Below are 24,073 nucleotides of genomic sequence, written 5' to 3' on the forward strand. Positions count from 1 at the left end.
CCAGAATATTTTTGGCTCGTTTTCCTTCATCTCTTTGGGGTTTTTCCCTGCATCTTTTTTGGGTCGTTGTCTGCATTTTGGGGTAGTTTTCCTGCATTTTTTGCGTAATTTTCCTACTTTTTTTGGGATGTTATCTGCATTTTTTGAGTAATTTTCTTGCATACTTTTGGCTCGTTTTCCTTTGTCCCTTTGGGGTTGTTTTCCTGCATGTTTTTTGGGTCATTATCTGCATTTTGGGGTCGTTTTCCTGCATTTTTGAGTAATTTTCTTGCATCTTTTTGGGTCCTTTTCCTGTATCTTTTTTGGGTCATTATCTGCATTATTTTGGGTCATTTTTCTGCTTTTTTTTTTTTGGGTGGTTTCCCTGCATCTTGGGGTTGTTTTCCTGCATCTTTTTTTGCCTGGCTTTCCTGCATTTTTGCCTCACTTTCCTGCATCTATTTTGGATCACCTTTCTGAATCTTTTTTGAGTAATTTTCCTGCATTTTTGCATAATTTTCCTGCATCTTTCTGGGTGATTTCTCTGCATCTTTTTGGGTCATTTCCCTGCATCTTTTTGGGTAGTTTTCCTGTGTTTTTGGCTAATTTTCCTTCATATTTTCAGGTAATTTTCCTGCATTTTTTCAGGTCCTTTTCCTGCATCTTTCTGGGTAATTTTCCTGCATTTTTGAGTAATTTTCCTGCATATTTTTGGGTAGTTTTCCTGCATTTTTGAATAATTTTCCTGCATATTTTTTGGCTCATTTTCCTGTATTTCTGCGTCATTCTCCTGCATTTTTTGGGTGCTTTCCCTGCATTTTTTTGGCTTGTTTTCCCCGTCCCCAGCTGGAGCTGCTGCTGTCCCCGCGGTTGGAAGGACACGCTGGTGCTGGGACAGCTCGGGCAGGTGACAGGGATCAGCTGCTGCCTCCAGCTATTCCCAGTGCCTGGATTTGCTATTTTTACTTGGAGCAGCAGCGAGCTGAGCTCCTTCAACGCGTGACAACGCACGTGGTTTAAAGAGATTCAATTAACTTCAGTGTTAGGAGGAATTTACATTCAAATATTTTTTGAAAGATTTAAATTATAAATAAATAAATAAATAAACCTCTTCAGCACTGTCCATCAGGCAGGGCTGCCAGGTCTCCAGTTCCTCCTCATTCCCAATGTGTTTCCTGCCTTTCCAGTGAGAATCCAGAGCATCAATCCCAACACAGTCAGCTTTGGGCACTCGGGGAGCAGAGCTTCTAATTAAAACTTCCCAATTTGGTGTTTGGAGAGCAGCAAAGCACTGGCAGAGCCCTTCAAAGGATGAAACTCAAAGGAGCAGAAGGGGAGGAATTAATATTTTACTGTGGGAATGTGCAGGGGGAACTTCCAGAACCTCTGGAGCGGGGTCAGTCTTTGAAGTGCCTTGATGAGGGATTTTTGGTCCTCACTGAGCTCGGGTGAGTTTAGTCAGTTTAAAACTTTATTTTTCTAGATTTAGGGGATATCCTGAATGGGAGGAACCCACAGGATGATCCAGTCCAGCTCCTGGACCCCACCAATCCCACCCTGGGGGCGGTGTCCAAATGCTCCTGGAGCTCTGGCAGCCTTGGGGATACTTGGACACCCCAAAATTTCCTTGGCTTGGGATTTAAACCTGGTTGGGGCAATAGTTGGATGGGAATCTTCAGTACTATTTTATTCAATCTTCAATATTATTTTATTAATATATTTTATAGAAATAGCATATATTATATTTAAATTATATTTAGCATTATATTATCTCATTATATTTATTTTTGTATTATTTCATTATATATTTTTACATTTTCTTATCTATTATTATATCTATATATTATATATTATATAATATATATTGTATAATTATATTATATATTATATATGTATATAGACTATATATTATTATACATTTCTATATATATTCTTGCATATTTATATATTCATGATCTATTTTTATATGTTTGTGATATATTCTTTATTATAATATAATTTTATTAATATGAAAATGTGGCTTCCTGAGATATTAACTGGTTCCTCTGCTGGGAGCTCTGGCTGCAGACCACCTTTCCCCAGAATCCATCCTAACCCTCCCAAGATTTTCACACTGTTCATATTTTCAATTTCCCAGCAGAGGAATTCCAGGGAAATGGTTTGAGCTGGGAAGGGGAGGATGGCACCTGAATAAAGACTACAAAGGGCTGGGGCAGGGCCCTGGGAAAGATTTGGATCCTGGTATAATGTGAATTTTGGGCCCATCCCCATGTAATGGATCCTGGTTTATATCCCAGTATAATGTGATTTTTTTGCCCATCCTGGTATAATGGATCCTGGTTTGGATCCTGCTATAATGTGAATTTTGGGCCCATCCTGCCAGTTCATCTTTTCCTCACTTCTGGTTGTTTCTCCTTGTAGAAACCGTGTTTATTTCCAACCCTATTTTTCCTATTTCTGGATCCAATTTCCCTGGATAAAGTTCCTGAGGTGTCTGTGAAAGCCCTGCCTTCCTTTGCCACATTTTCTTGTCCCTTGTGTGAATTTATTGACAAATGGCTGTGCCCACCCCCTCCCCTTGTCTGATTTATTGAACAGTTAAAAGTTTTTCTTTAAATAACAAAAACAACCCAGGAAAAACCCTGCCCTGAGGCATTTTTCCCTTTCTGCAGAAGGACACCAGGGCAGTTTGGTTTTCCTGCTGGAGAATGAATCCTCTGGAGAAGTTTGTGCAATTCAAAGGGAAAACAAAACATTGCCAGTGCTGGGAAAAGAAAGGTGTGGTGGCACTGAGAGATGGGAGCATCTTGTTTAATCCTCATTATTTTTATTCAGGGATATTGATTATGAGGGGTTGTTTCATTGTGAGGACCATCTGTGGCTCCTCTGCTGATTCTCAGGACTTAATAATGCAAATAGTGTGTTAATTAATTATTTCAGAAATTCTGTTGGAATCATGGAATCAGAATGATTTGGGTTGGGAATCCCATCCAGTGCCACCCCTGCCATGGCAGGGACGCCTCCCACTGTCCCAGGCTGTTCCAAGCCCCAGTGTCCAACCTGGCCTTGGGCACTGCCAGGGTTGGGATGAGCTTCTCTTGGTGCCTTGTGAAGGCTGACCTGGAACAGAGACCAGACTGAGCTGAAGAATAAAGCAGGGATTTATTAAAAGGATCTCCTCCATGGATACACCTTGGGCAGCACCAGAGCCCAGCCAGGGCTGCACCCAAGATGAACCAAAATGGCCCCAAAATGCACGAATGCTCCCGGGGGCTCTCACTGTGATCAGCTCTGCTCCATTGGCACACTGGAGTTCATTGTCCAATTCCAGCTTTAGCCCATGCAGTCCCATCCTGCTTGTTTTTCTCTCTCCAGCCCACGTTGTTTGTGCTCTTGGGCTGAGATTTGGATCATTTGTCCTTGGTCCCCAGCTGGAGCAGGAATTGTTTTGTCTCCCTGCTCTGTGCAGAGAGCTCACCACCCTTAATGTGAAGCCCAGACCAACACACCAAAGCAGAATCTGAAAAATATAAAATCTAAACCTGAGACATCACTCTGCGATGCAGGATCAACCTCTGTTTTCATTTTAAACCCAGCTCAGTGATCCTACACGGAATCACTGCTGCTGCTGTGATTTGAAAGAACTGTGGAGAAAGAGCGATGTCCAAAAGGAATCTCCATCTCCTGGGGATTTTTCCCTGGAATTTGCTGGAGAAGATACAGAGCTCAGGATTCAAAGAAAGTGTTGACGAGTTTGGGGGGCCCAGGTTGAGCTCTGGGTGGGAGCCCAGGCGTTGCCAACCCTGGGGGCAACAAAGGGACCTGGGCACAGCTGGGTAAGGGACACTCAGGGACATCCATGGCTCAGGAGGGACATCCAAGGACCTGGAGCAGTTGGGCTGTGAGGTTTTAGGATTATTTGTGGGGATGTGGGGAATCAGAGTGGTATTTTGGGGTCCCTCCTCAGAGGCACCAGCTCAGGGCTGTTCCTGTGTTACTGCCCCAGGAATAAATGGATTTATGGAATGAGGCTCCTGCGGCTCTGCCAGGGGAAGGCTGGGGGGGATCTGTTGAGGAAAGAGGGTCTGGCGGTGAGTGTGGGGGGCCACGAGGGCCCTGTTGGGTCACTGGGAAGGGGATCCAGCCCCAGCAGTGCCAGTCCCTGGTGCTGGGCTGTGCTGGACAAAGCACTCCCGGATGGCCACACTGGGAGTTCCCTTCTGTGGGAATCCAGGACATCCCTCTGGCTGCCCTGGCTGTCTCCAGACCCTGGCAGGGGGCTCAGAGACCTTGGCACGGAGTCAAAAACTCCCGTGGCTTTGATTTTAGCTCATGAAAAAAGCTGCCAACTTTGTATGAGGAATTACAAGCCACAAGGGTTTAAGTAGTGTGGTAGTTGAATCAACACAGGGTGGAAAAGTAGAATTTTGGGGTTCTTAGAATGGGGTTCAGGGGGACAAGATGGAGGAATTTGGGCATGTCCTGGCCTTCTTCTTCTTCTTCTTGTCCTCCATGTCTTGCTGTGATGGTGACACTTTTCTGTTGGTTTAAGGTACAGACACACTGTCCAACAGAAGTGACAGATATTGGCACGTTATTGTAAACATGGCACACGGAGTTTTTGGTATAAAATGTGAACACCGCCCTGAGGGCAGACAGAATGCCATGGCCAACCTGCTGGACAGAGCTCAGCAGGGCAGAGAGAGAATGTGATAGATAAGAGAAAATAAACAACCTTGAGAAGCCGACCTTGCTCATTTCAGACTTCTTCTTTGGCTGCACAGGCTGGGAAACGAGGAGTTTTACACTCTTGGGGTCGCCTCAACACCCGGACCCCGAGACCTTTCCACATGAAATCCATTCAATTCCTGCTCTGGTGCCACTGGTGGCTTTTCCCATCTCCAGGTGCAGGACAGGAAGGGTCCCAGCACACGATTGCACCCAGAGGCTATGGAATATCCCAGGGAGGAGACTCCAGCCCCTCCCTGGTTCATATCCAGGGCTCAGTCCGTGGGAAGAAGTTTTTCCTGCTCTACCCAATCCTGCTGCATTTCAGGGTCCTGGCAGAGCCATGGGTCCAGGAAAGCAAAGGGAAACACAAGAAGTGCCAGAGACCCCCCAGGCCCTGCATTTTCCATGTGAACTGGTCCCTGCTGGATCAGTTAAATGTGAATTTTTCAGTGAATTCAGAGTTGAACCAGACTTAGAAGCTGCACATATCCATTCAAAATTGAGATAAAGGGAAACAAATTCCAGCTGGCTCCATGTTAAATTCCAATGGTTAAATTCCAATGAATGTCTAAATGTCAATTCTTGGAGTGTACCAGAGACATGGGTTTGTTATCGCATCCCAAGGAATTAAAGGAGTTCCTAAAGGCTGCCCATGCCTTTCACCAGCTCAACACTGTGCAAAGATCCATCCTGGGGTGCCGGACACTGTTTGGAATTTTACAGGGATATTTTCTTGATCCAGCAGGACGTTATCAGGAACAGCAGACAGGAAGCTGTGAGCTCTCACCTGGGGTATTTCACAGTTGTGCTGCTCTGTTCCTGCTAAACCAAACACAGCAGGGCCGCTGTTTATCTCTGGCCACGCAGGACAAGCGTCCGTGCCAAATCTGCTCCCAGGCTTTTCCTCACACCCGGAATCCGTTCCCTGAATCCCTCCCTGAGGGAAAACTGGGCTCAGGAGCAGTTGGTCTGTCCTAGCTGCAGGTCTGGGTTTGGGTTAGGCTTGGCTTGAGCTTGGCTTTCACAGCCCAGCTGCTTCTCGTGCTGAGGTGTTTGTGAGGTGTTCATTCCTGACAAAATCTTGTGGGTTTTTTTGTTTCATCCACGCTTTTTAGGGATATTTAAATCCATAATTCTTCTGGATAGGTTTAAGAAGGACTGACTTCAGCTCTTTACTCCCAATGCTGTTTCTAAAGCCTTCTCATTTTCTCCTTTTCCCTTTTTTCCTTTCCTTTTTTTCCCCTTTCCCTTTTTTTCCTTTTCCTTTTCTTTTTCTCCTTTTTTCCTTTTCTTTTTCCTTTTCCTCTTACTTTTTCCCTTTCCCTTTATTCCTTTTCCTTTTCCTTTTTTCCTTTTCCCTTTCCCTACTTGCTTTCATTTTCTTTGCAGTCTTTAATTCAGTTTGGCTTTGTTATTTTTATAACACTGTTCCCCAGTCCCTGAGATCCAGCTTACTTTGGGATCCTTTTTTTTTCCTCTTTCTTTGAGATTCTTTCATTTTAACTTCCTTTGGGATTCTTTATTTTTGCCTTTCTTTGCTTTTTCTCTGCTTACTTCTTGCATCTTCTGAGAGAGATTTAATCCACTTAGTCTGGAGCTTTCCTGCATCATTTTCCACCACCTCCTCCTTTTCCAAAATGCCAATTCCTGCTAATTTTACACCCAATACTAAAGAAATTCATCCTCTCTCTTCCCATCCTTGAGCTTATCTAAACAGAGTTGTTTTTTTTTTTTTTTTTGTTTGTGTTTTTTTTTTTTGTTTTTTTTTTTTTTTTTTTTAATAAGAGATTTTTCCCTCAAACCAAAGGTGCATTTAACCGTTTTCTGGTTTTATTCTTAATTTCATTGATAAATTTAAATAATTCATTATTGACATGGGGTACCTGGAACTGAGAATGCCCGAGGGCAGCTGGGAAGGCCCTAAATTCCAATTTCCTGCTCTCCCTGTGCACCCCAGGCCCCTCTTGGGGCTGATTCTCCATCCCACCCTTCAGGAATTGGGAATTGTGGTCTGCCTGGGAGAGGCTCTTCCTTCCAGGAAACTCCAAGGATCCCCCTTGATGAGGAAAAGGGGAATACAAGAAAACAGAATATTGTGTGATAAACCAGCAGCACTGGGACAGATTCTGGCTGGAGGATCCTGCAGAACCAAATCTGCCCCAAAATTCGATGGAATGGGTGCCCTGGGATATTTTTGGGGAACAGGAGGAGCAGTGGGACCTCTCCAGGGCAGAGAATTTCTCCCCCTCAGGGACCTCTAAGTCCCTTGAGTGCGAGGCTCCTGAGCTCTTTAACCAATTAATTATTCCTGCAATGAACATTTCCATTAATTTTGTTGATTTCTGCTTCCACAGGAGCTGTTTAACTGGGAGTCAAACAGTTATTCCCTGATAAAATCAGGAATAACAGGGATTTCTTTTATTTATTCTAAATGTCTGTTCTTGGTGTGTACCAGAGATGTGGGGTTTTGTTATCCAACCCCAAGGAATTAAAGGAGTTCCTAAGGACTGACCACTTCCTTCACTGGACCAGCTGTTGAGACTGATAAAAATAGGCCTGGTTTTAAGCAAGCTGGGCTATTAATTTCAGTTTTTATCACTTGGTTTAATAGAGATCCAAATTCTTCCATGCTTGAATTCCCCTGTCTGCTGATCACTGCTTGATATCAATATTAAATGCATATTTTTGGTGTAAATAATCAATATTTCGGACCAAATCTCCCAGCTCAGTGTTTATTCAACCTTTTAAAATCCATTTTTGGAGCTCCTACCTGCAGCTGCCACTCAGCTCCTGGCTGAACTCATTTTCTCCAGGGTTAACGAGAACAAATCCTTTGAACTCCCTGCTCATTTCTGTCTGATTTGGTGCAGGGCTCTCCCTGACTGCCTTTCCAGGGAAATTGTTTATAGGAATTATCAAGGGTTCCACCATGAAAAAGTTTGATTCAATTAATTAGAAATCCAGGACTTGGCCTTTGGCCAAAATGTAATTTACTTTCCCCGAGCCCAATTTGAAATGAAATATTCAGGCAGGTTTTAAGCTAAAAAAAGAATAATCACAAGTTTTCTTAGCTCTTCTACTGTTAAAAAAAAAAAAAAAAAAAATCCAACCAACCAAAAAAACTCTAAAAAATCCCCAAACCCCAAAGACTGAAATGTGCAGAAATATTTCAATATGAAAATTAATTTTGGGGGGGTTGTAAGCCTGGCCTGGCTGTGTAGGGAGGGTGTCCTGGGATCAGATGTTGATCCCAAATCCATCAGTGGGGTGGAGATGGGGCCCAGTGCCTGTACTGGTTCCAGTACAGCTCTGGAGCTGCTGGTGGGCACTGATGCCTCCATGGAATTGTCGCAGGGTTTGGTCCAAAGAATGTCAAATGGATATTTTGGTGTAAATAATCAATATTTCTGGTCAAATCTCCCAGCTCAGTGTTTATTCAACTATTTAAAATCCATTCTTGGAGCTCCTACCTGCGGCTGCCACTCAGCTCCTGGCTGAGCTCATTTCCTCCTTCCTGCAGGCCCAGCCTGGGCTGGGATCAGCAAACCCTAAGCCAGGGATCATCCTCAGGGTGGGACCCTGACCTGTAGCTCGGGCTGCCCCACTCCCCAAACTTCTGCATTTGGGGTTACTAGGGGACTCCAAAATGTCCAAGCATCCTTCCTGGTGGAGGCACCTGGATACACCCAAATGTCAAACCTACACCAGGACCTGAGCACGGCCAGAGGTCATCCCTGGGCATGGACAGAGGTCATCCCTGGGCACGGCCAGAGGTCACTCCTGGGCATGGACAGAGGTCATTCCTGGGCATGGACAGAGCTCACCCTTGGGCTGCTCTGCCAAGTGCCCAAGGCCAGGGTGTGGGGAGATGTTCTGTGTCCCAGATTTCCGACCTGCTAAGGATCCTCTTCCTGAGCTGATGGAGATCCTCTTCCCAGTCCTGGTGAGGATCCTCTTCCTAACCTTGGTGACAATCTGTCCTAGGTTGGAAATGCAAGATGTGGCTGGGGCTGTGTGTTCTATCCCATCTGTCAGAGCTGGGGCAGCTCTCTGCTGTTCACGGGGCAGTTTTCTTTATCTCTCCCACAGCCAATCCTCCCTCCAGGAGATCTCTTCTGTTCATGGCCACTGAGTGTCCCTGCATGGCTGAGAAAATTCCATCATCCCATGGGGAGAGGCTCCGCCCAGGGGGAGCAGCCAAGCATTCCTACCTGGATACAATCTGACCTTGGCACACCACAGCAGCCTTTGCTCACTGCATTCCCAGAGGAGCAGCTTTCTTCCCCACTGCATTCCCAGAGGAGCAGCTTTCTTCCCCACTGCGTTCCCAGAGGAGCAGCTTTCTTCCCCACTGCGTTCCCAGAGGAGCAGCTTTCTTCCCCACTGCATTCCCAGAGGAAGCCCAGGCCCATCTCCAGCAGCCCTGGAGCTTCAGAGGAAAACTCCACCCTTGTGCAGGATCCCTGCTCCAGCAGAAGCACAGCTGGCACTGCAGGAGGGCTGAGCCACCATGGGATGGGACTGCTGCCACCAGCCTGACCCACAGGCTGCCAGGGCCTGCTCTGACTCTGGCACTGGTTTGTTTGTGCTATTGCGTTTGTATTTTTAATTTCCTAATAAAGAACTGTTATTGCAATTCCCATATCTTTGTATGAGAGCCCTTTAATTTCAAAATTACAATAATTCAGAGGGAGGGGGTTTGCATTTCCCATTTCAAGGGAGGCTCCTTCCTTCCTTAGCAGACACCTGTCTGTTCAAACCGAGACACTTGGTGACAATTCTGTTCCCAGTCCTATTGAGGATCCTCTTCCCAACCTTGGTGAGGATCCTGATCCCAATCCTGTGGAGCCCCTCCTTGCTGCTGTGTCAGGAACATGTCCAGCTCTGCAGCTGGAATTCCCATCCACACCCCCCGAGCAGTTCTGGCACTGCCTGGGTCCCTCTTGCTCCAAAGGAAGTTTCTGTCCCAGGGCTTTGCTCTTTTCCCTGCAGTGGGACATGGGAGGCTGGATTGGGAGGAGGATGGACAGAAGATAAACTCACACCCCTGTTTGGATTTAAAGTGAACCCCCAAACTATTTAAAGCTCAGGCTTTTCCAGAATTTTAAAACTGTATCCGCCTTGGTGATGGTTCTTTGGGATCAGCGGTAATTCCAGCCCCAGCTGGGATATGGGACTGTGGTTATCCATCCTCCCTGCAGCAGGGAGCTTACAGAACCTGCAGACTCTTTTCTTTCTCTTCCCACACCATTTATCCCCTCCATCCCTCCACTTGTACTTCTTGTACAATTCTGGAATAACACAATGAGGCATCAGTAACATCTGGGTTGTGCTTTGATGTTCACAGAGGAGAAAGTGGTTCCAAAGTCTGTGATTTTCCTGGTCCTTCCTTTAAGGCCTCACTGAGTCGAATCCAAGGTGAGGGATCAGAATTCCTGATGAGAAGTGGGAAAGGGGACCATGGGTTACTCATCTTCCCTGCAGCAGGGAGTTCACAGAACCTGCAGACTCTTTTCCTTCTCCCTCCACAGCATTTAAGGAATTCTGATCCCTCCACTTGCACCTTGTAAAGAGACAATTCCAGAATAACACCATGAGGCACCAGTACCAAAGGCAGTGATTTTCCTGGTTCTTCTTTAAAGTCATCACTGGATTGAATCCAAGAGGAGGGTTCAGAATTCCTGATGAGAAGTGGGAATAGGGCTGGAGAGCTCCAGGTACCTCCTACAAAGCTGGCTGCCTCCTGTCACACTTAACCCTCCTGCAGAAAGGAAAGCAGCTCCCTCTCGACTCCACCTAAATGATTTTATACTCACCCCCGTCCTTATTTCATTCTTCTGCCCATTCACTATTTTAATAATGATTTTTCCCCCTCCCTGGGCAGCCAAACCTCTCAGATTTTGCCTTTTGGTCAGGTTATTTCGGGAACTCATTAAATGCCTGGGTCACGTGCTCACTATTAAAAAATAAAAACAACTAGGTGGCTGTGCCACGGGAGAGGCTTCCTGGTGAATTACCGGAGTTAAGCAGTGGCTTAACAGCTTGAGACTCCTGGAACATTAGGCAGGGTTTTTTTAGACCTTTAATGCATGGCAGATTATGCCGCTTCCTGCTCAGAATGGTTTGAGGTTGTTGTCTGTGGTCGGTTTAATGGGGATGCTGCAGGGAGAAAATGCAGGAATTAGAGAGCCTGACTGAGGACAAGGGTTTGGATAAAGGGAGGGGAACCCAAGCCTTGAGCAAGGCCCAGCCTGGGGCTGGGTCTGGAGTAGAACTGTGGTGGGATCCACCAAACTTCAAATATTGGTGTCAGACCTCGAGAAATCATTCCTTGGGAATGATTCCTTCCTCTCTCCTTGGGAATGATTCCTTCCTCTGCTCCCTGGGAATGATTCCTTCCTCTCCTCCTTGGGAATGATTCCTTCCTCTCTCCCTGGGAATGATTCCTTCCTCTCTCCTTGGGAATGATTCCTTCCTCTGCTCCCTCCTCTCGTGCCAGCTGAGACCACCCGAACCCCTAGTGCCCCTGGGAGTGCCGGAGAGGCCCAGAACCTGCCCTGAGCAGCAGCAGGATTGGTGGGGAGACAGCGGAGATGGGGGATCAGCGATCATCCTGGAGATGGGGGATCAGTGATCACCCTGGAGATGAGGGATCAATGATCACCCTGGAGATGGGGGATCAATGATTATCCTGGAGATGGGGGATCAATGAACACCCTGGAGATGAGGGATCAATGAACACCCTGGAGATGAGGGATCAATGAACACCCTGGAGATGAGGGATCAGTGATCACCTGGGAGATGGGGGATCAATGATCATCCTGGAGATGGGGGATCAATGATTATCCTGGAGATGAGGGATCAGTGATGATCCTGGAGATGAGGGATCAACGAACACCCTGGAGATGGGGGATCAGGGATCATCCTGGTGATGAGGGATCAGTGATCATCCTGGAGATGAGGGATCAGTGATCATCCTGGAGATGAGGGATCAGTGATCATCCTGAAGATGAGAGATCAATGGTCATCCTGGAGATGAGAGATTAATGAACACCCTGGAGATGAGGAATCAATAAATAACCCCAGCAGCCGTGGCTACAGGGGACTTAATGCTCTGTCCCTGAGCGTCACCAGGGGACAGATCTGAGGGGCCAAATATTGCAGTGCAATATTTGCAATGAAGCTTTACAAACATTACTGCAACAAAGCTTTTCTGGCTGTCCTTGCTCTCCTGGGACATTCTTTATCTCATGAAGGCAGTTTGTGGGGTTTTAGATCACTTTTTGGTCAAAAATGTGTCTGATCTGAAAAGGTTGTGGGCTAAGGGAAAATTTAACAGGGAAAACCCTCCTAAACTCCCAGTTTTCTAACCTGAAGCTTGAATTTGTTGTGATTTACCCATCTTTTGGTATCAGGTGGTAACTTTGGGGCACAGGAGCAATAATGCAAATATTTGCAGAGGTTTGCTCTTCTTCAGTCAGTTAATAAATGTTTGTTTGGGTGTGCAGATGAGCTTAGGGATCTGCATCTTAAAATCAGGGCAGATGATGGAATGGGAATCCCAGGCACACATCTGGGATGCAGTTTGCTATCACAGAGAGTGCCCAGCCCCAGAAGGAATAGCAGGAAAAAGGAAAAGGACGGAGAGTTGTACCAAAAAAGAGAGGTTGGTGCCACATGGGTTCTGGTTTCCTCAGTTATTTTTATTTCCCCTTGTTGGACTGGGCCACCTTCAAACAAAATGAAGCAGACTGAGCTGTCCAGGGGAAAAAAATGTGGAAAAGGACTAAACCCTAATTAGCTGCTTGGTTTTGGGATGAATTTATTAATTTCTTTTTCCATGGGTGAATCAGGTGATTGTGGCTTTGGCCCAACTTCTACTCTGTGTTTTTTTTTCAGAAAGAAACTCCTAAAAATAGTGTGGGGTCAGAGGGAAGCTTCAAGGACCCTAAGGAAGGAGAGGAATTGTTCAATACCTCCCATCCATCCCTTTGGTAGAGAAGGATAGGACAGTGATGGTTTGGGAGAGGAAAATGAAGAGCAGACCTGGCAGAGCTCAGCTCTTTGAACTCCTGCCCATTTTGGGCCTTACCTCTGAATTTTCACAGGGGAGGAACAAGATCTGGGCTTGGCTCAGTTAGGAGGGACAAGGTCCCCAAATCAGGACCCTGGAGGAGCTCCTGGCTGGTGACGAGGCTCATGAGGCTACAGAGCCACCACTCTCATTGTCCATTTGCTCAAAGGAAATCTTGTTCGGATCTCCTGGGATCTGTTGGGATTTGTTCTGGGCACTGGGGTGGATTTATTTTGGGCAGGAAGTTGGAGACTGTGTGTTCCTGCTCACACCAGCTCTGGTTGCCCAGTTACAGGCTGATGGTCACTCTGGCTGCCCAGGTACAGGTGATGGTCACTCTGGCTGGCCAGTTACAGGTGATAGTCACTCTGGTTGCTCAGTTACAGGTGATGGTCACTCTGGTTCCCCAGTTATGGGCTGATGGTCACTCTGGCTGCCCTTTTATGGAGTGATGGTCACTCTGGCTGCCCAGCTATGAGATGATGGTCACTCTGTCTGCCCAGTTACAGGCTGGTGGTCACTCTGGCTGCCTAGTTACGGGCTGATGGTCACTCTGCTTTTCCCAGCAGCCATTCAGGGTTTAGATGCCACGTTGTGACACTTCCACAAACTCCCACAGCTCTTTTTGTCACTTGTGGCTGTGGGCTGAGGCCCACGAAGGCCACCAAGGCCTGGGTGGCACAGCCTTGTGGCACCTGGGGATCTGGGCTCGCATGGGTGGCACTGGTGGGAGCTGATGCCAACGTGGTGAAGTGACCCCAATATCTCCACCAGTTCCCCCAGGTTCTCCTGGATGGCGCCTGGAACCTGCACACCCTGGGATCATCGGTGAAGCCCAGGCTGGGGTAGATGATGGAATGTCTGGTTTTGGAATTCCTCTTGGAATTTGGGAGAGGAAGAACAGCATGAAGAGCTCTGTGGGGGCTTTTGTTTGCTCAGTGGGTTAGTTTTTTTTTTTTTTTTTTTTTTTTTTTTGCTCACTGAGGTTGTTTTTTGGTCAGTGAGGTTGCTTTTTGCTTGGTGGGGTTGTTTTTTGGTCAGTGAGGTTGTTTTTTGCTTGGTGGGGTTGTTTTTTGCTCAGTGGGGTTGTTGTTTGATCAGTGAGGTTGGTTTTTGGTCCATGAGGTTGTTTTTTGTTCGGTGAGGTTGTTTTTTGCTCGGTGGGGTTGTTTTTTGCTCGGTGAGGTTGTTTTTTGCTTGGTGGGGTTGTTTTTTGGTTAGTGAGGTTGTTTTTTGCTCGGTGGGGTTGTTTTTGCTCAGCAGCCCGATTCTCTCATTTCTCCTGTCTGGTTTCAATGCCTACAGTGACACACAGTGGTGATGGGCTCTGCAGTGCCACAGCAATGTCTGCACCTGGGGGACACTGGAGATGGTGGCAGTGGTGACCAGCAGGCTCCCCTTGCAGGAGGATCCACCTGCTGATGAGATTTGGGCTCCAGGCTGCTCCTCACATGGCCACATAAGGAAGCTTTGGACATTCCAAGTCTTCCATCCAATCTGTTGCCCATTTCCCACAGAGTTTTCTCCCTGTCAGCAGAGAACTTCAGGTTCCCTAAGCTGATTTGTGCCACAAATGCCGTGCTCAAATCCTCTTTAGTTTCTGTGACAATGCAAATTTTTTTTATCCTTGTGTAAGCAGCCAGGAAATAAAAGTTGGCTTTTGGCTGTCGTGTTCCCCCTGTTCCTTGCACTCCTGGAGAGCCCAGCAGGCAGAGGTGGCTCCGTTGTTCCTCAGGAGAGCATTTTCCACTGTCCCTGGATGTGTTCCCCTTCCATTTGCAGGTGTTTGCAGGCTGGGTAGATGCCGGTTTTGCTCAGGATTATTCCGTTCTGCCCTTCCATTGCTTCGCTTCCAAAGAATTTTTGGATTTATTTTCTTTTTCCTCACCTGCTTGGAGAAGGAAAAGGATCAGATGAGGAGAAGTCTTGGGCTGTCTTCCCACTTGAGCTGGGGGTGGAATCACAGAATCCCAGACTGGTTTGGGTTGGGAGGGACCTTAAAGCCCCATCCTGTTCCATCCCTTAGGCAGGGACACCTTCCACTGTCCCAGGATGCTCCAATCCCTGTCCAACCTGGCCTTGGACACTGCCAGGGGAGCTTCAGGCAAGCCCCTATTTCCAAATCCCAGTTATTAAAAAGATAAATAAAATACTGATACTGATCTTGTTAGAAAGCTCTGGAAGTAAGGAGCAAGCCTCAAACAAATGCCTTGAAAGTGGGTAGAAACGCCAGGAATGCTCCGTTTCTCATGGCTCATCCCTCCGAGCGGCCCCGGCACCGCGCAGTGCCCGGGCAGAGGTGCCGGCTTCCCCCCGGCCGCAAAAACAGCTCCTCGCTGGCAGCCACCGCAGCCGCGCGGCTCAAGGTCAAGCTGCTGCCAGCTCCATCCCTCCGGAGCCGAGCCGGAGGGGCAGAGAACCCTCGGCGAGCACCCAAATCCCTTCTCCCCGCACTCGCAGGGCCGGAGCCGCGCCCCGGGGCCCCGGCGGTGCTCTCAGCCGCGGGGACCCGGTGGTCCCGGGGGGTTCGGGGCGGCCGCGGGCGGGCAGCGATGCTGGGCTGCTGCTGACATTTCCGCCCGCGAGTGCCCAGCCAATTGGCGGGGCTGGAGCAGCCACACATGAAATATGATGATTTTCAGGAGGAGGAGGAGGAGGAGGAGGAGGAGGGGGAGAGGGCGGGAGAGCCGCTCGCATGCCGGGGGCTGCGCACAGCCTGGCCGGAGGCGAGCGCGGCCGGAGGAGCCGCAGCACCCCGGGGATGGCCCCGAGCACTGACCAGGAGGATGCCACCGCCACCCAGGTGGGCCGGGCACGGTGGCACCACGGCCGGGGGACGCTGCCCTGGGGCCTGGGGACGCGCAGCTTTGGGGGGATCTGTCCTGTCCCCCGCCAAAGCTGATGGCTCGGCGCTGTCCCCGGCGAGCTGTGCCACACACGGGGCCACCGGCGCTGCTTAGCGGAGGGCTGAACTTTTTTGGGGGGGGTTCGGTCGGGTTTGGTAAAAACCCGGAATGCCAGCCCTGGAAGGACGCGGTGTTGCTGTGCCAGAGCTGCTCGGTTCAAACTTCGCAGCCTGGTCCTCAGTTTGATGGGAAGCACTTGACAGAGCTGCTCTGTGCCTGGCGTTAACCCTCTCCCAGCTCCGGCCGGGCTGGAAGCTGTTTATCCCGAAAAATTCACTCGCAACAAATTTAACCCCACTAAGGAGCCACGGCAGAACTCCGGGAATGGCATCCAGCAGCTACTCCTTTTTATAATGACTTTGCATTTATCCCAGAGCCGGCTGGCGAGTTTGCACTTTATTATTATTATTATTTCCCCGAAGGGGAGGGGGTCCGATTAAAAATAATAATCATACAATAATGTTCCCGAGACAACCCTGGGAGGGCAAACCACACCTCCCCATGCTCCGGCTGTGCCACCGCTGTCGCTTTATTAATTTTCCTGCGCCGTGAGTGACAGTCCTCCAGAAGTGATAATTGGTGCGCTGTGTCTTTAAAAGGTTAAAACCCTTTTCAAAAAGGCCTCGACTCATAGTGGGAAAAGACAAGAGAGGCTTTGGCTGGCTTTGGATCCAGAAAACAGCTGCTGATTAGAGTCTGCGTCTTCGGGCTGAATTTATTACATATTTTTCAGCAGCAGGGATTCTAGGAGGAAGCTTCCGTTTGGGTTTCTTGATCGTGGTTTATTTTTATTCAGAGGAATAACAGAGGAAGGATTTGTTCCGGCTGGAGCATGCTCACAACCTGCAAGACCTCCCATTATTAAACTGCCTACTTTGGGCTTTAATATCCATGTGGTATTTTTTTTAATTTTTATTAGCGTTATTATTATTTGGCAGCGTGCATCTGTCTATTTTTTTTTTTAATTTTTTAATCATTTATTCGGAGAGGAAGCTGATCTCGCAATGAGCTTTCTCCTTCCTTACTTGAAACAGGTGCTAATGAAAGAATGCAAATAGCACCGGCTGAGCCGAACATTTCATAAAGAAGGGAACAGCCACCGACCCCAACCGCTCCGGGATCTGCCTGCTGGCCTCCGGCAAAGGTAGGCACGGGGGCTTTTGTCGCTATTTTTTGCTGTTGTTCTCTGCGTGGATCTTTGGGATTTTTTTTCTCGCCCTTCCTTCCTTCCTTCCCTCCCTCTCTGGCTGGCTGGGGGTGCCCAGCTGGCCGGCCAGATTCCATTTTTTCTCCCCAAAGGTGCCAGCTTGGCGTCCCCAGCCCGTGTCCCCGCGTCCCCACCGGGGGTGGCCGCGGCCACCTCTGCGCTGGGCGAGCGCCCCGAGCCCGCGGCGAGCCCGGCGCTGTCACCGAGCCCAGCCCGGAGCCGCGGCCCCGCCACGCTCGCAGCTACTTTGCCGCTTAATTAGCCCTGGCTGTCGCATGAATTTATCGTCGCTTGACAGCAACTTCATTTTCTCCCACCGTGCGGGGAGGAGGAGGAGGAGGAGGAGGAGGAGGAGGAGGAGGAGGAGGCGATGAATTGGCGCTGGCTGGTGGGAGGCAGCGCTGGGGGCGGTGGGAGGCGATCGCGGGGTGTGACAGGGACGTGCCAGCCGGCCAGGGGCGTGCGGAGGGACACGGGCTCGGGGACGTGTTTCTCCGGGGACAGCCGCGTCCTCCCGGGGCCCCGCGGAGCCGGAGCCCGGGGCCTGCGCCGCTTCCATCCCTTCCCTCGCCGCTGCCTGCGGCTGCTCCCTGATGCTCCAGCGCGGAGAGAAATACCCAAATTAAACAAATAAAATAAGATTCCAAGGCTCGTTTCAGCAGCGAGGTCCCTGCTGGTGGCCGGATCCCTGCACAAAGCGCTGCGGTTGGGGTTTTTTCCCTCCTCCTGCTCGGTTTTATTTGGCTGTGGCATTCGGGGATCAGCCTGCGAGGTTTGTCCTTTGGGAAGCCCGAGTTTTTTCCCGGTGTTGGAGGCAGGTGGAGGCATCCGCAGCCCCTTGCGGTACCTGCCCGCGGCTCTGGCCGGGTTTTGTGCCGTGTTCCCAAGCCCGGGCTTGCAGCAGGGACTGCAGTGGCCTCCCCAAGGGCCAAATCCAGCCCTCCTTGGGATGATCCAGCTCCTCCGGCTGTGGGAGCCTCCGAGGGCAGGGATTAGCCCTTTGTCTGGAAGTTTGTGTTTATATTTCGGCGTGTTTAAGTGTTACATATTTCTGTTCTGGCCGCGCACGCAGGATATTTGCAGGGGTTTTGCCTGAGCGTTCAGGAAAGGATCTGCAAGAAAAGTTTCCCCTGATGAGTTATGAGAGCTAAGGGTGGGAAGCACGTGAAACAAAATATTTGCTTTATATAAACAGCCCCTTGAAGCTTCCTCCAGAGAGAACTTGGGAATGTCTGACCTGACAGAGGAAAAGTACCCAAAACTCAATGTGCAGCCCGGTCTGTCCATCCCTCCCCCATTCCAAAAGCAGATGATTTTTAATTAAGAATTTGATATGGGGTGTGTGTGCAGGAAAATAGGATTAAAATGTGTTCTGGAGGCAGCAGGATGGGAATATTCCTCTGCTCCTGGTTCGGGCTGGGTGAGGGCCAGCAGCACCTCGTGTCCCCTGCCCTGCTGCTCTAAAAGACAAATCCAGGTGCTGATGGCTGCTGGAAAGCCCCAGCCACGGGCTTTGGGTTGTGAAAACATGGATTTTTCCCAAAACCTCGTGTTCCGTGTACTCAGACAGCTGCTGCTCCTGCAGGATTCGCTTCTCGCTGTGCCAGTAACGGAGTTTGCCCAATGCTACTTTTTAAAAATTTTTCTTTTGGTGATTGCAAATCCTCTGAGCTGTACCAGAATATGGGGGGACTCTGGCTTTATTCTCTCCCCCTCTGGCTCAGGCAGAGCGCTCGGATCTGTCCCGGCAGTACCGTGTGCTGCTCCTCCCCACGCCCAGCACTCGCTCTGCTCAGGGAAACCTTTGGAATGAGAGGAAAGCCGGAGTGAGTGGTGGCTGAGGGGAGAGAGGATGGGAAGGTGTTCTTCCCATGGACATTGGCATTTCCCCTATGGACATTGGCATTTCCCCTATGGACATTGGCATTTCCCCAATGCAAGGTGGCTATTCCCCTATACGACATTGGCATTTCCCCTATGGAAGGTGGTGTTTCCCCTATGGACATTGGCTTTTCCCCTATGGAAGGTGGTGTTTCCCCTATGGAGATATTTTCCCCTATGGAAGGTGGAGTTTTCCCCTATGGAAGGTGGAGTTTTCCCTATGGACATTGGTGTTTTCCCCCATGGGAGGTGGTGTTTTCCCCCATGGAAATTGGTGTTTTCCCCCATGGGAGGTGGTGTCTTCCCTGTTAAAGCATCTCCTCTGTCGAGTTTTGGTTTCTATGCTGCCTCTGGGACTATGAACATTTTTGTGGCCCAGCCATTGGAGCAGGACACAGTGGGGTTTGTCCCAGAGTTCTTGGCACAGGTGGTGGCACCTGAGCCCTGCCAGGACCTGCTCTGAGGCCTCTGTGACACCTGAGGACCTGTCAGACTTGGTGGCCCTGCATCTTTATGATTTTTATGATTTCACCCTTCCCAAGAGAGGGAAATGAAGCTGTTTTTTGTCCCAGAGTTCTTCTCAGCACTGGTGGTGGCACCTGAGTCCTGCCAGGAGCTGCTCTGAGGTCTCTGTAAAACCTGAGGACCAGTGGGAATTTGTGGCCCTACATCCCCATGATGTTTGTAATTTCACCCCCACTGAGAAAGAGAAATAAAACTGGCTTTGTCCCAGGCACTGCAGTCTAGCTCATCTGGCACTGGAAAGGATTCTGGTGATTATTTTCCTTGAAACAATCGCAAAACTCCTGTAAACACACCCAGCACACCAAGCTGGGGCCTCCAAAGGTCTCTCCAGCATCTTGGCTCTTCCTGGGAATAGCTGTGGCGGTTCCATGGGAATGGGGAGATTTCCTGGGAATTCAGAGAGCGGCTGATGGGCCAAAGAGTTTTATGGAGCCCTGGAGGAGCTGGGGTCAGAGCGTTGAAAGGCCTCCTCCTCCTCCTCAGGTGCACTCTAATTCTGGATTTCCACCTGGATAAAACTCCCAGAATTCTCTCTGCACTCAGGATGAGGAGCTGGTGAGGGAGGGATGAAGAGGAGAACAGGAACTCCCCATTGACCTAAACTCCACATTTTTAATAGGGCCGGCAGTGGGGGGGATCTGTGTGCCTGGTGCTGGTGGGAGCACAAACCGCTCTGCATTAGTTTGGGGTAAAAAACCTCTTTTTTCTCCATGTCCGGCTCCATCTCTGCTGCTGGCTCAGTTCATGCAGGTGGCTAATGTGGGATAACACTGGAATAATGTGGGATATCATGGAAATAACATGGGAATAACATGGGATAGGATGGGGATAACATGGGATAGCACGGGAATAACGTGAGATGGCACGGGAATAATGTGGGATAGCATGGGAATAACATGGGTTAGCACGGGAATAACATGGGATAGCAAGGGAATGGTGAGCCCAGCTCCCTGATTTATTCCCCTGTTTAAAGGTGCGTGGTGATACTTGAGGAGGATTTTCCAAAATAACTTAAAGGACTGCTGCTTGCTACCCATATTTGGCCATGTTTTGGACCTATATTTGCCCATAGTGCTGACCCATTTTTACCCATATTTCCCCATATTCCTGACCCATATCTACCCATATTTACCCATATTCTTGACTCATATTTTGAACCCATTTTTACTCATACTCTTGATCCATATTTACCCATTTTTACCCATATTTGGACCTATATTTACCATATTGCTGACACATATTTACCCATATTCCTGACACATATTTACCCATTTTTACTTGTATTTCTGACCCATATTTACCCGTGTTTACCCATATTCCTGACCCATATTTACCCATTTTCACCACATTCCTGCCTTTCCTGTGGCAGGGCTCTCAGGATCCACAGGCCACATCTCTCCCTTTATTTCTTTAAAAAGCTCTGAAACTTTTTCATGCCAAGAATGGAAACATTGCAGCTTCCTAACTCAGAGATTTGCTCTCGGTGCTGTGGCGGGGGGGACCACCGTGGCCTTTTTTGTTCCTTTTTAACCTTTCTGCATCTTTACTTTTCCTCCTGTGTGGGAAATGGGGAGGAGGGAAGAGGGGGAGCCTCCTGGCCGAGCTCTCAGTGGGAGTCCCTGGCAGATTGAAAACACAAATAATAAGTTCTGACTCTAAGCCCCAACTGCAGACAGCAGCACTCGCTGGGGTTTTGGGGTTGTTTTTTGATTTTAGATCATTATTTGCTGGGCAGGCTCTGGAAAATGCTGTAGGGGAAGCACAGTTTGCTGTGGAGACAAATGGGGTTTGAGAAGCCCCAGGGCTGTGAGTGCTCAGGAGGACTGGGGCTGTTTCAGGGGGAATGTCACACCTGGAGTGGAATAACAGGATCATTTAACCAGGCTGGGACAGTTTGGGCTCTTGGGGAGGTCTGGGATGCTGCTGGAATCCCCAGGGAGCCCTGGGAACTGCTGCTGGGATGGTCCCCAGGAGCTGCTCCCAGCCTGGATGTGCTGCTGTGTCCCACAAGGCCCTGACCCCACTCCCTGCAGCTGGGAGAGGAGGATCCCACAGGAGGATCCCATGGGATTCCAGCCCTTCCAGTGGAATTCCCAGTCCTGGAGCAGCCCAGATTTCAGTACTGCACAATCTGTCCCTCCCTGGCTGCTCCTGGGGGACTTTGAAGGAACTGGGACAATAAAATCTGGTGGAGGAGATGCCAGTGGATGGCTGGATCATCTCCTGCCACAGGAGGATCCCACCAGAGGATCCCATGGGATTCCAGACCTTCCAGTGCATTTTCCACCCCTGGAGCAGCCCAGATTTCAGCGCTGCACAATCTGTCCCTCTCTAGCTTCTCTGTGCCACCCTGGCTGCTCCTGTGGGACCTTGAATGAGCTGGGACAATAAAATCCGGTGGAAGAGATGTCCATGGATGGCTGGATCATCTCCTGCCACAGAAGGATCTCTCAGAATGATCCCACAGGCAGATCCCATGGGATTCCAGCCCTTCCAGTGCATTTTTCACCCCTGGAGCAGCCCAGATTTTCAGTGCTGCACAATCTGTTTCTCACAGATGTCAGTTTGGGAAGGAGCTGGGACAATAAAATCCAGGGGAGGAGATACCCATGGATGGCTGGATCATCTCCTGCCATGGGAGGATCCCGTGGGATTCCAGCCCATCCAGTGCATTTTCCAGCCCTGGTGCAGCCCAGATTTCTGTGCTGCACAATCTTCTTTCCCTGTGGGACCTTGGGAAGGAGCTGGGACAATAAAATCCAGGGGAGGAGATGTCCATGGACAGCTGGATCATCTCCTGCCACAGGAGGATCCCACAGGAGGACCCCACAGGATTCCAGCCCCTCCAGTGGAATTCCCAGTCCTGGAGCAGCCCAGATTTGTGTGGACACAGTTTTATCTCTCTCTGGGACTTTGAGAAGGAGCTGGGACAATAAAATCTGGTGGAGGAGATGCCCATGGATGGCTGGATCATCTCCTGCCACAGGAGGATCCCATGGGATTCCAGCCCTTCCAGTGGAATCCCAGTCCTGGAGCAGCCCAGATTTGTGTGCTGCACAATTTTGTCTCCCTGTGGGACCTTAGGAAGGAGCTGGGACAATAAAATCTGGTGGAGGAGATGCCCATGGATGGCTAGGTCATCTCCTGCCTCCCTGGGAGAAGGCTCCAGGGCTGCTGCTGCCTCAGGGATGGGATTTGGGGATTTGGGGGCTGCAGGGACCAGCAGTGAGCAAATCCTGATGTAAGCAGGGATGAGCGAGCCCAGAATTGAGCGCTGAGTAAAGGAGGGATGAGAAAAGCTCATGGTGATGTCAGGGGTGAGCTCAGGGGCCCTGGAAAAGCACCTCAGATCAAAACAAAACTTCTCTGCTGCTTTTTTAGCTGCCTGGAGAGCTAGAGCAGATTTTATAATCCCATGGGTGCTCCTGCATGGATTTGTTCCTGGTGGATGGGTTGGAAAATCCAGAATTTACAGAATGACTAGGTTGGAAGACACCTCCAAGATCATCGAGTCCAACCCAAACAAAAGGTCCAGAAGGTTTGAAATAACCAAAATTGCATTTTAGGTGGAATTTTATGTGCAGAAAAGCAGGTTCTTGGGAAAGGCTCAGCTGCATCATCCCCATCCCCATCCCTGTAACCCCCATCCATCCCCCTAAAGCATTCCAGCATTTCCAGTCCTCCCCAGCCAATTCCCCTTTGTGTTTTAATCCATGAAAATAAATTTTTCCACATCTCTCTTGTCCTTTACCTGCCTCTGTGTTGCTGTTCATTTCACCCTGCATTTCATTTCACCCCAGGTTTGGTAGCTTGGGCTCATATTTTGAAATTTTTTTTGTTTTCTGCTCTTCTGGCATCAGAGGGAATTTCATGGGAGAGTGCAAATTGCCGAGAGAAACAACATGTTTTGTTTTGTTGTATTTTCAAGGGCTGCTCCAAAGTAGTTTGGTTGGATTTTTCCTGAAAAAAGAAACCCAAAAACCCTCCTTGCTGCAGGGAATTTGGGGCAAGGAAGGAATTCTCCTGTGCTGCAGGAACGTCCCCAAAACCACATGGTGATATTTGATTGATTATAACTTGGATTAATTAATTGGAGAGGAATTCTGTGCTGGGAATAACAAAAATCTGGTAGCTGGAAGGGGAGGGAAGGGAAATATTTATGGGTTAGAGGAGGGGCATGGGGTGTCAGGAGAGCAAGAACTGCAGATTTAAACAAATAAATCAGGTAATTATAAAGATATTGCTGCTGTAGCCAAATAAATTGGGATTTTTGGGGTGTTGAACCTGTTTTGGTTGATGGTGAAAGCAAAAGGTGCTTCTCAGCTGGGCCAAAAAAGACATTATTTCACTGCTAATTAAGCTGGATCCATCACTGGTGGGATTTAATTTGGCTTTGGGGAGGTCAGGAGGAGCTTGGAGCAAAAATCCTATTGGAAGTTTTGTTCCTAAATTGCAGAAGGGGAATTTGTTGTGTTCCGCCATCCCTGGAGGGAATCCAGGACACAATTCCCAGGGCAGGGCTGGGAGCTGCTCCCGGGGTTTCGGTGTTTGGGGCAGGAGGAGGAGGAGGAAATCTTGGGGTTTGGTTTTGGGATTGCCTTTGAGGCAGAAATGTCCCTGGGCTGTTCCTCCCTGGCACCTCAGAGGAAATGCCATTCGTGGGGGTTTCTGTGGGGTTTCTGTGGGGTTTCTGTGGGGTTATTGTGGGGTTTGAGTGGAGTTATTGTGGGGTTTCTATGGGGTTATTGTGGGGTTTCTATGGGGTTTGAG

General features: G+C 49.1%; 1 protein-coding gene and 1 long non-coding RNA gene across 9 annotated transcripts in view; one reads left to right on the forward strand and one right to left on the reverse strand.

Moving 5' to 3' along the window:
• The window catches only part of LOC137462409 (uncharacterized), a 405,163-nt gene that overhangs the window by 156,643 nt on the left and 224,447 nt on the right, over positions 1–24,073 (reverse strand). The window lies entirely within an intron of this gene.
• HIVEP3 (HIVEP zinc finger 3) overlaps positions 15,474–24,073 on the forward strand; it is a 253,756-nt gene continuing 245,156 nt past the window's right edge. For 5 of the 8 annotated variants that reach the window (XM_068172675.1, XM_068172670.1, XM_068172679.1 and 2 more), the window contains exon 1: positions 16,312–16,834. The gene's annotated coding sequence lies outside the window, so the exon portion shown is untranslated. Of the gene's footprint in view, positions 15,588–16,270; positions 16,290–16,311; positions 16,835–24,073 lie in introns of those variants that run through there. The other 3 variants (XM_068172672.1, XM_068172674.1, XM_068172671.1) reach the window with 3 other exon arrangements.

This window comes from Anomalospiza imberbis, chromosome 25 (assembly GCF_031753505.1).
Source record: "Anomalospiza imberbis isolate Cuckoo-Finch-1a 21T00152 chromosome 25, ASM3175350v1, whole genome shotgun sequence".
Lineage (NCBI taxonomy): Eukaryota > Metazoa > Chordata > Aves > Passeriformes > Viduidae > Anomalospiza > Anomalospiza imberbis.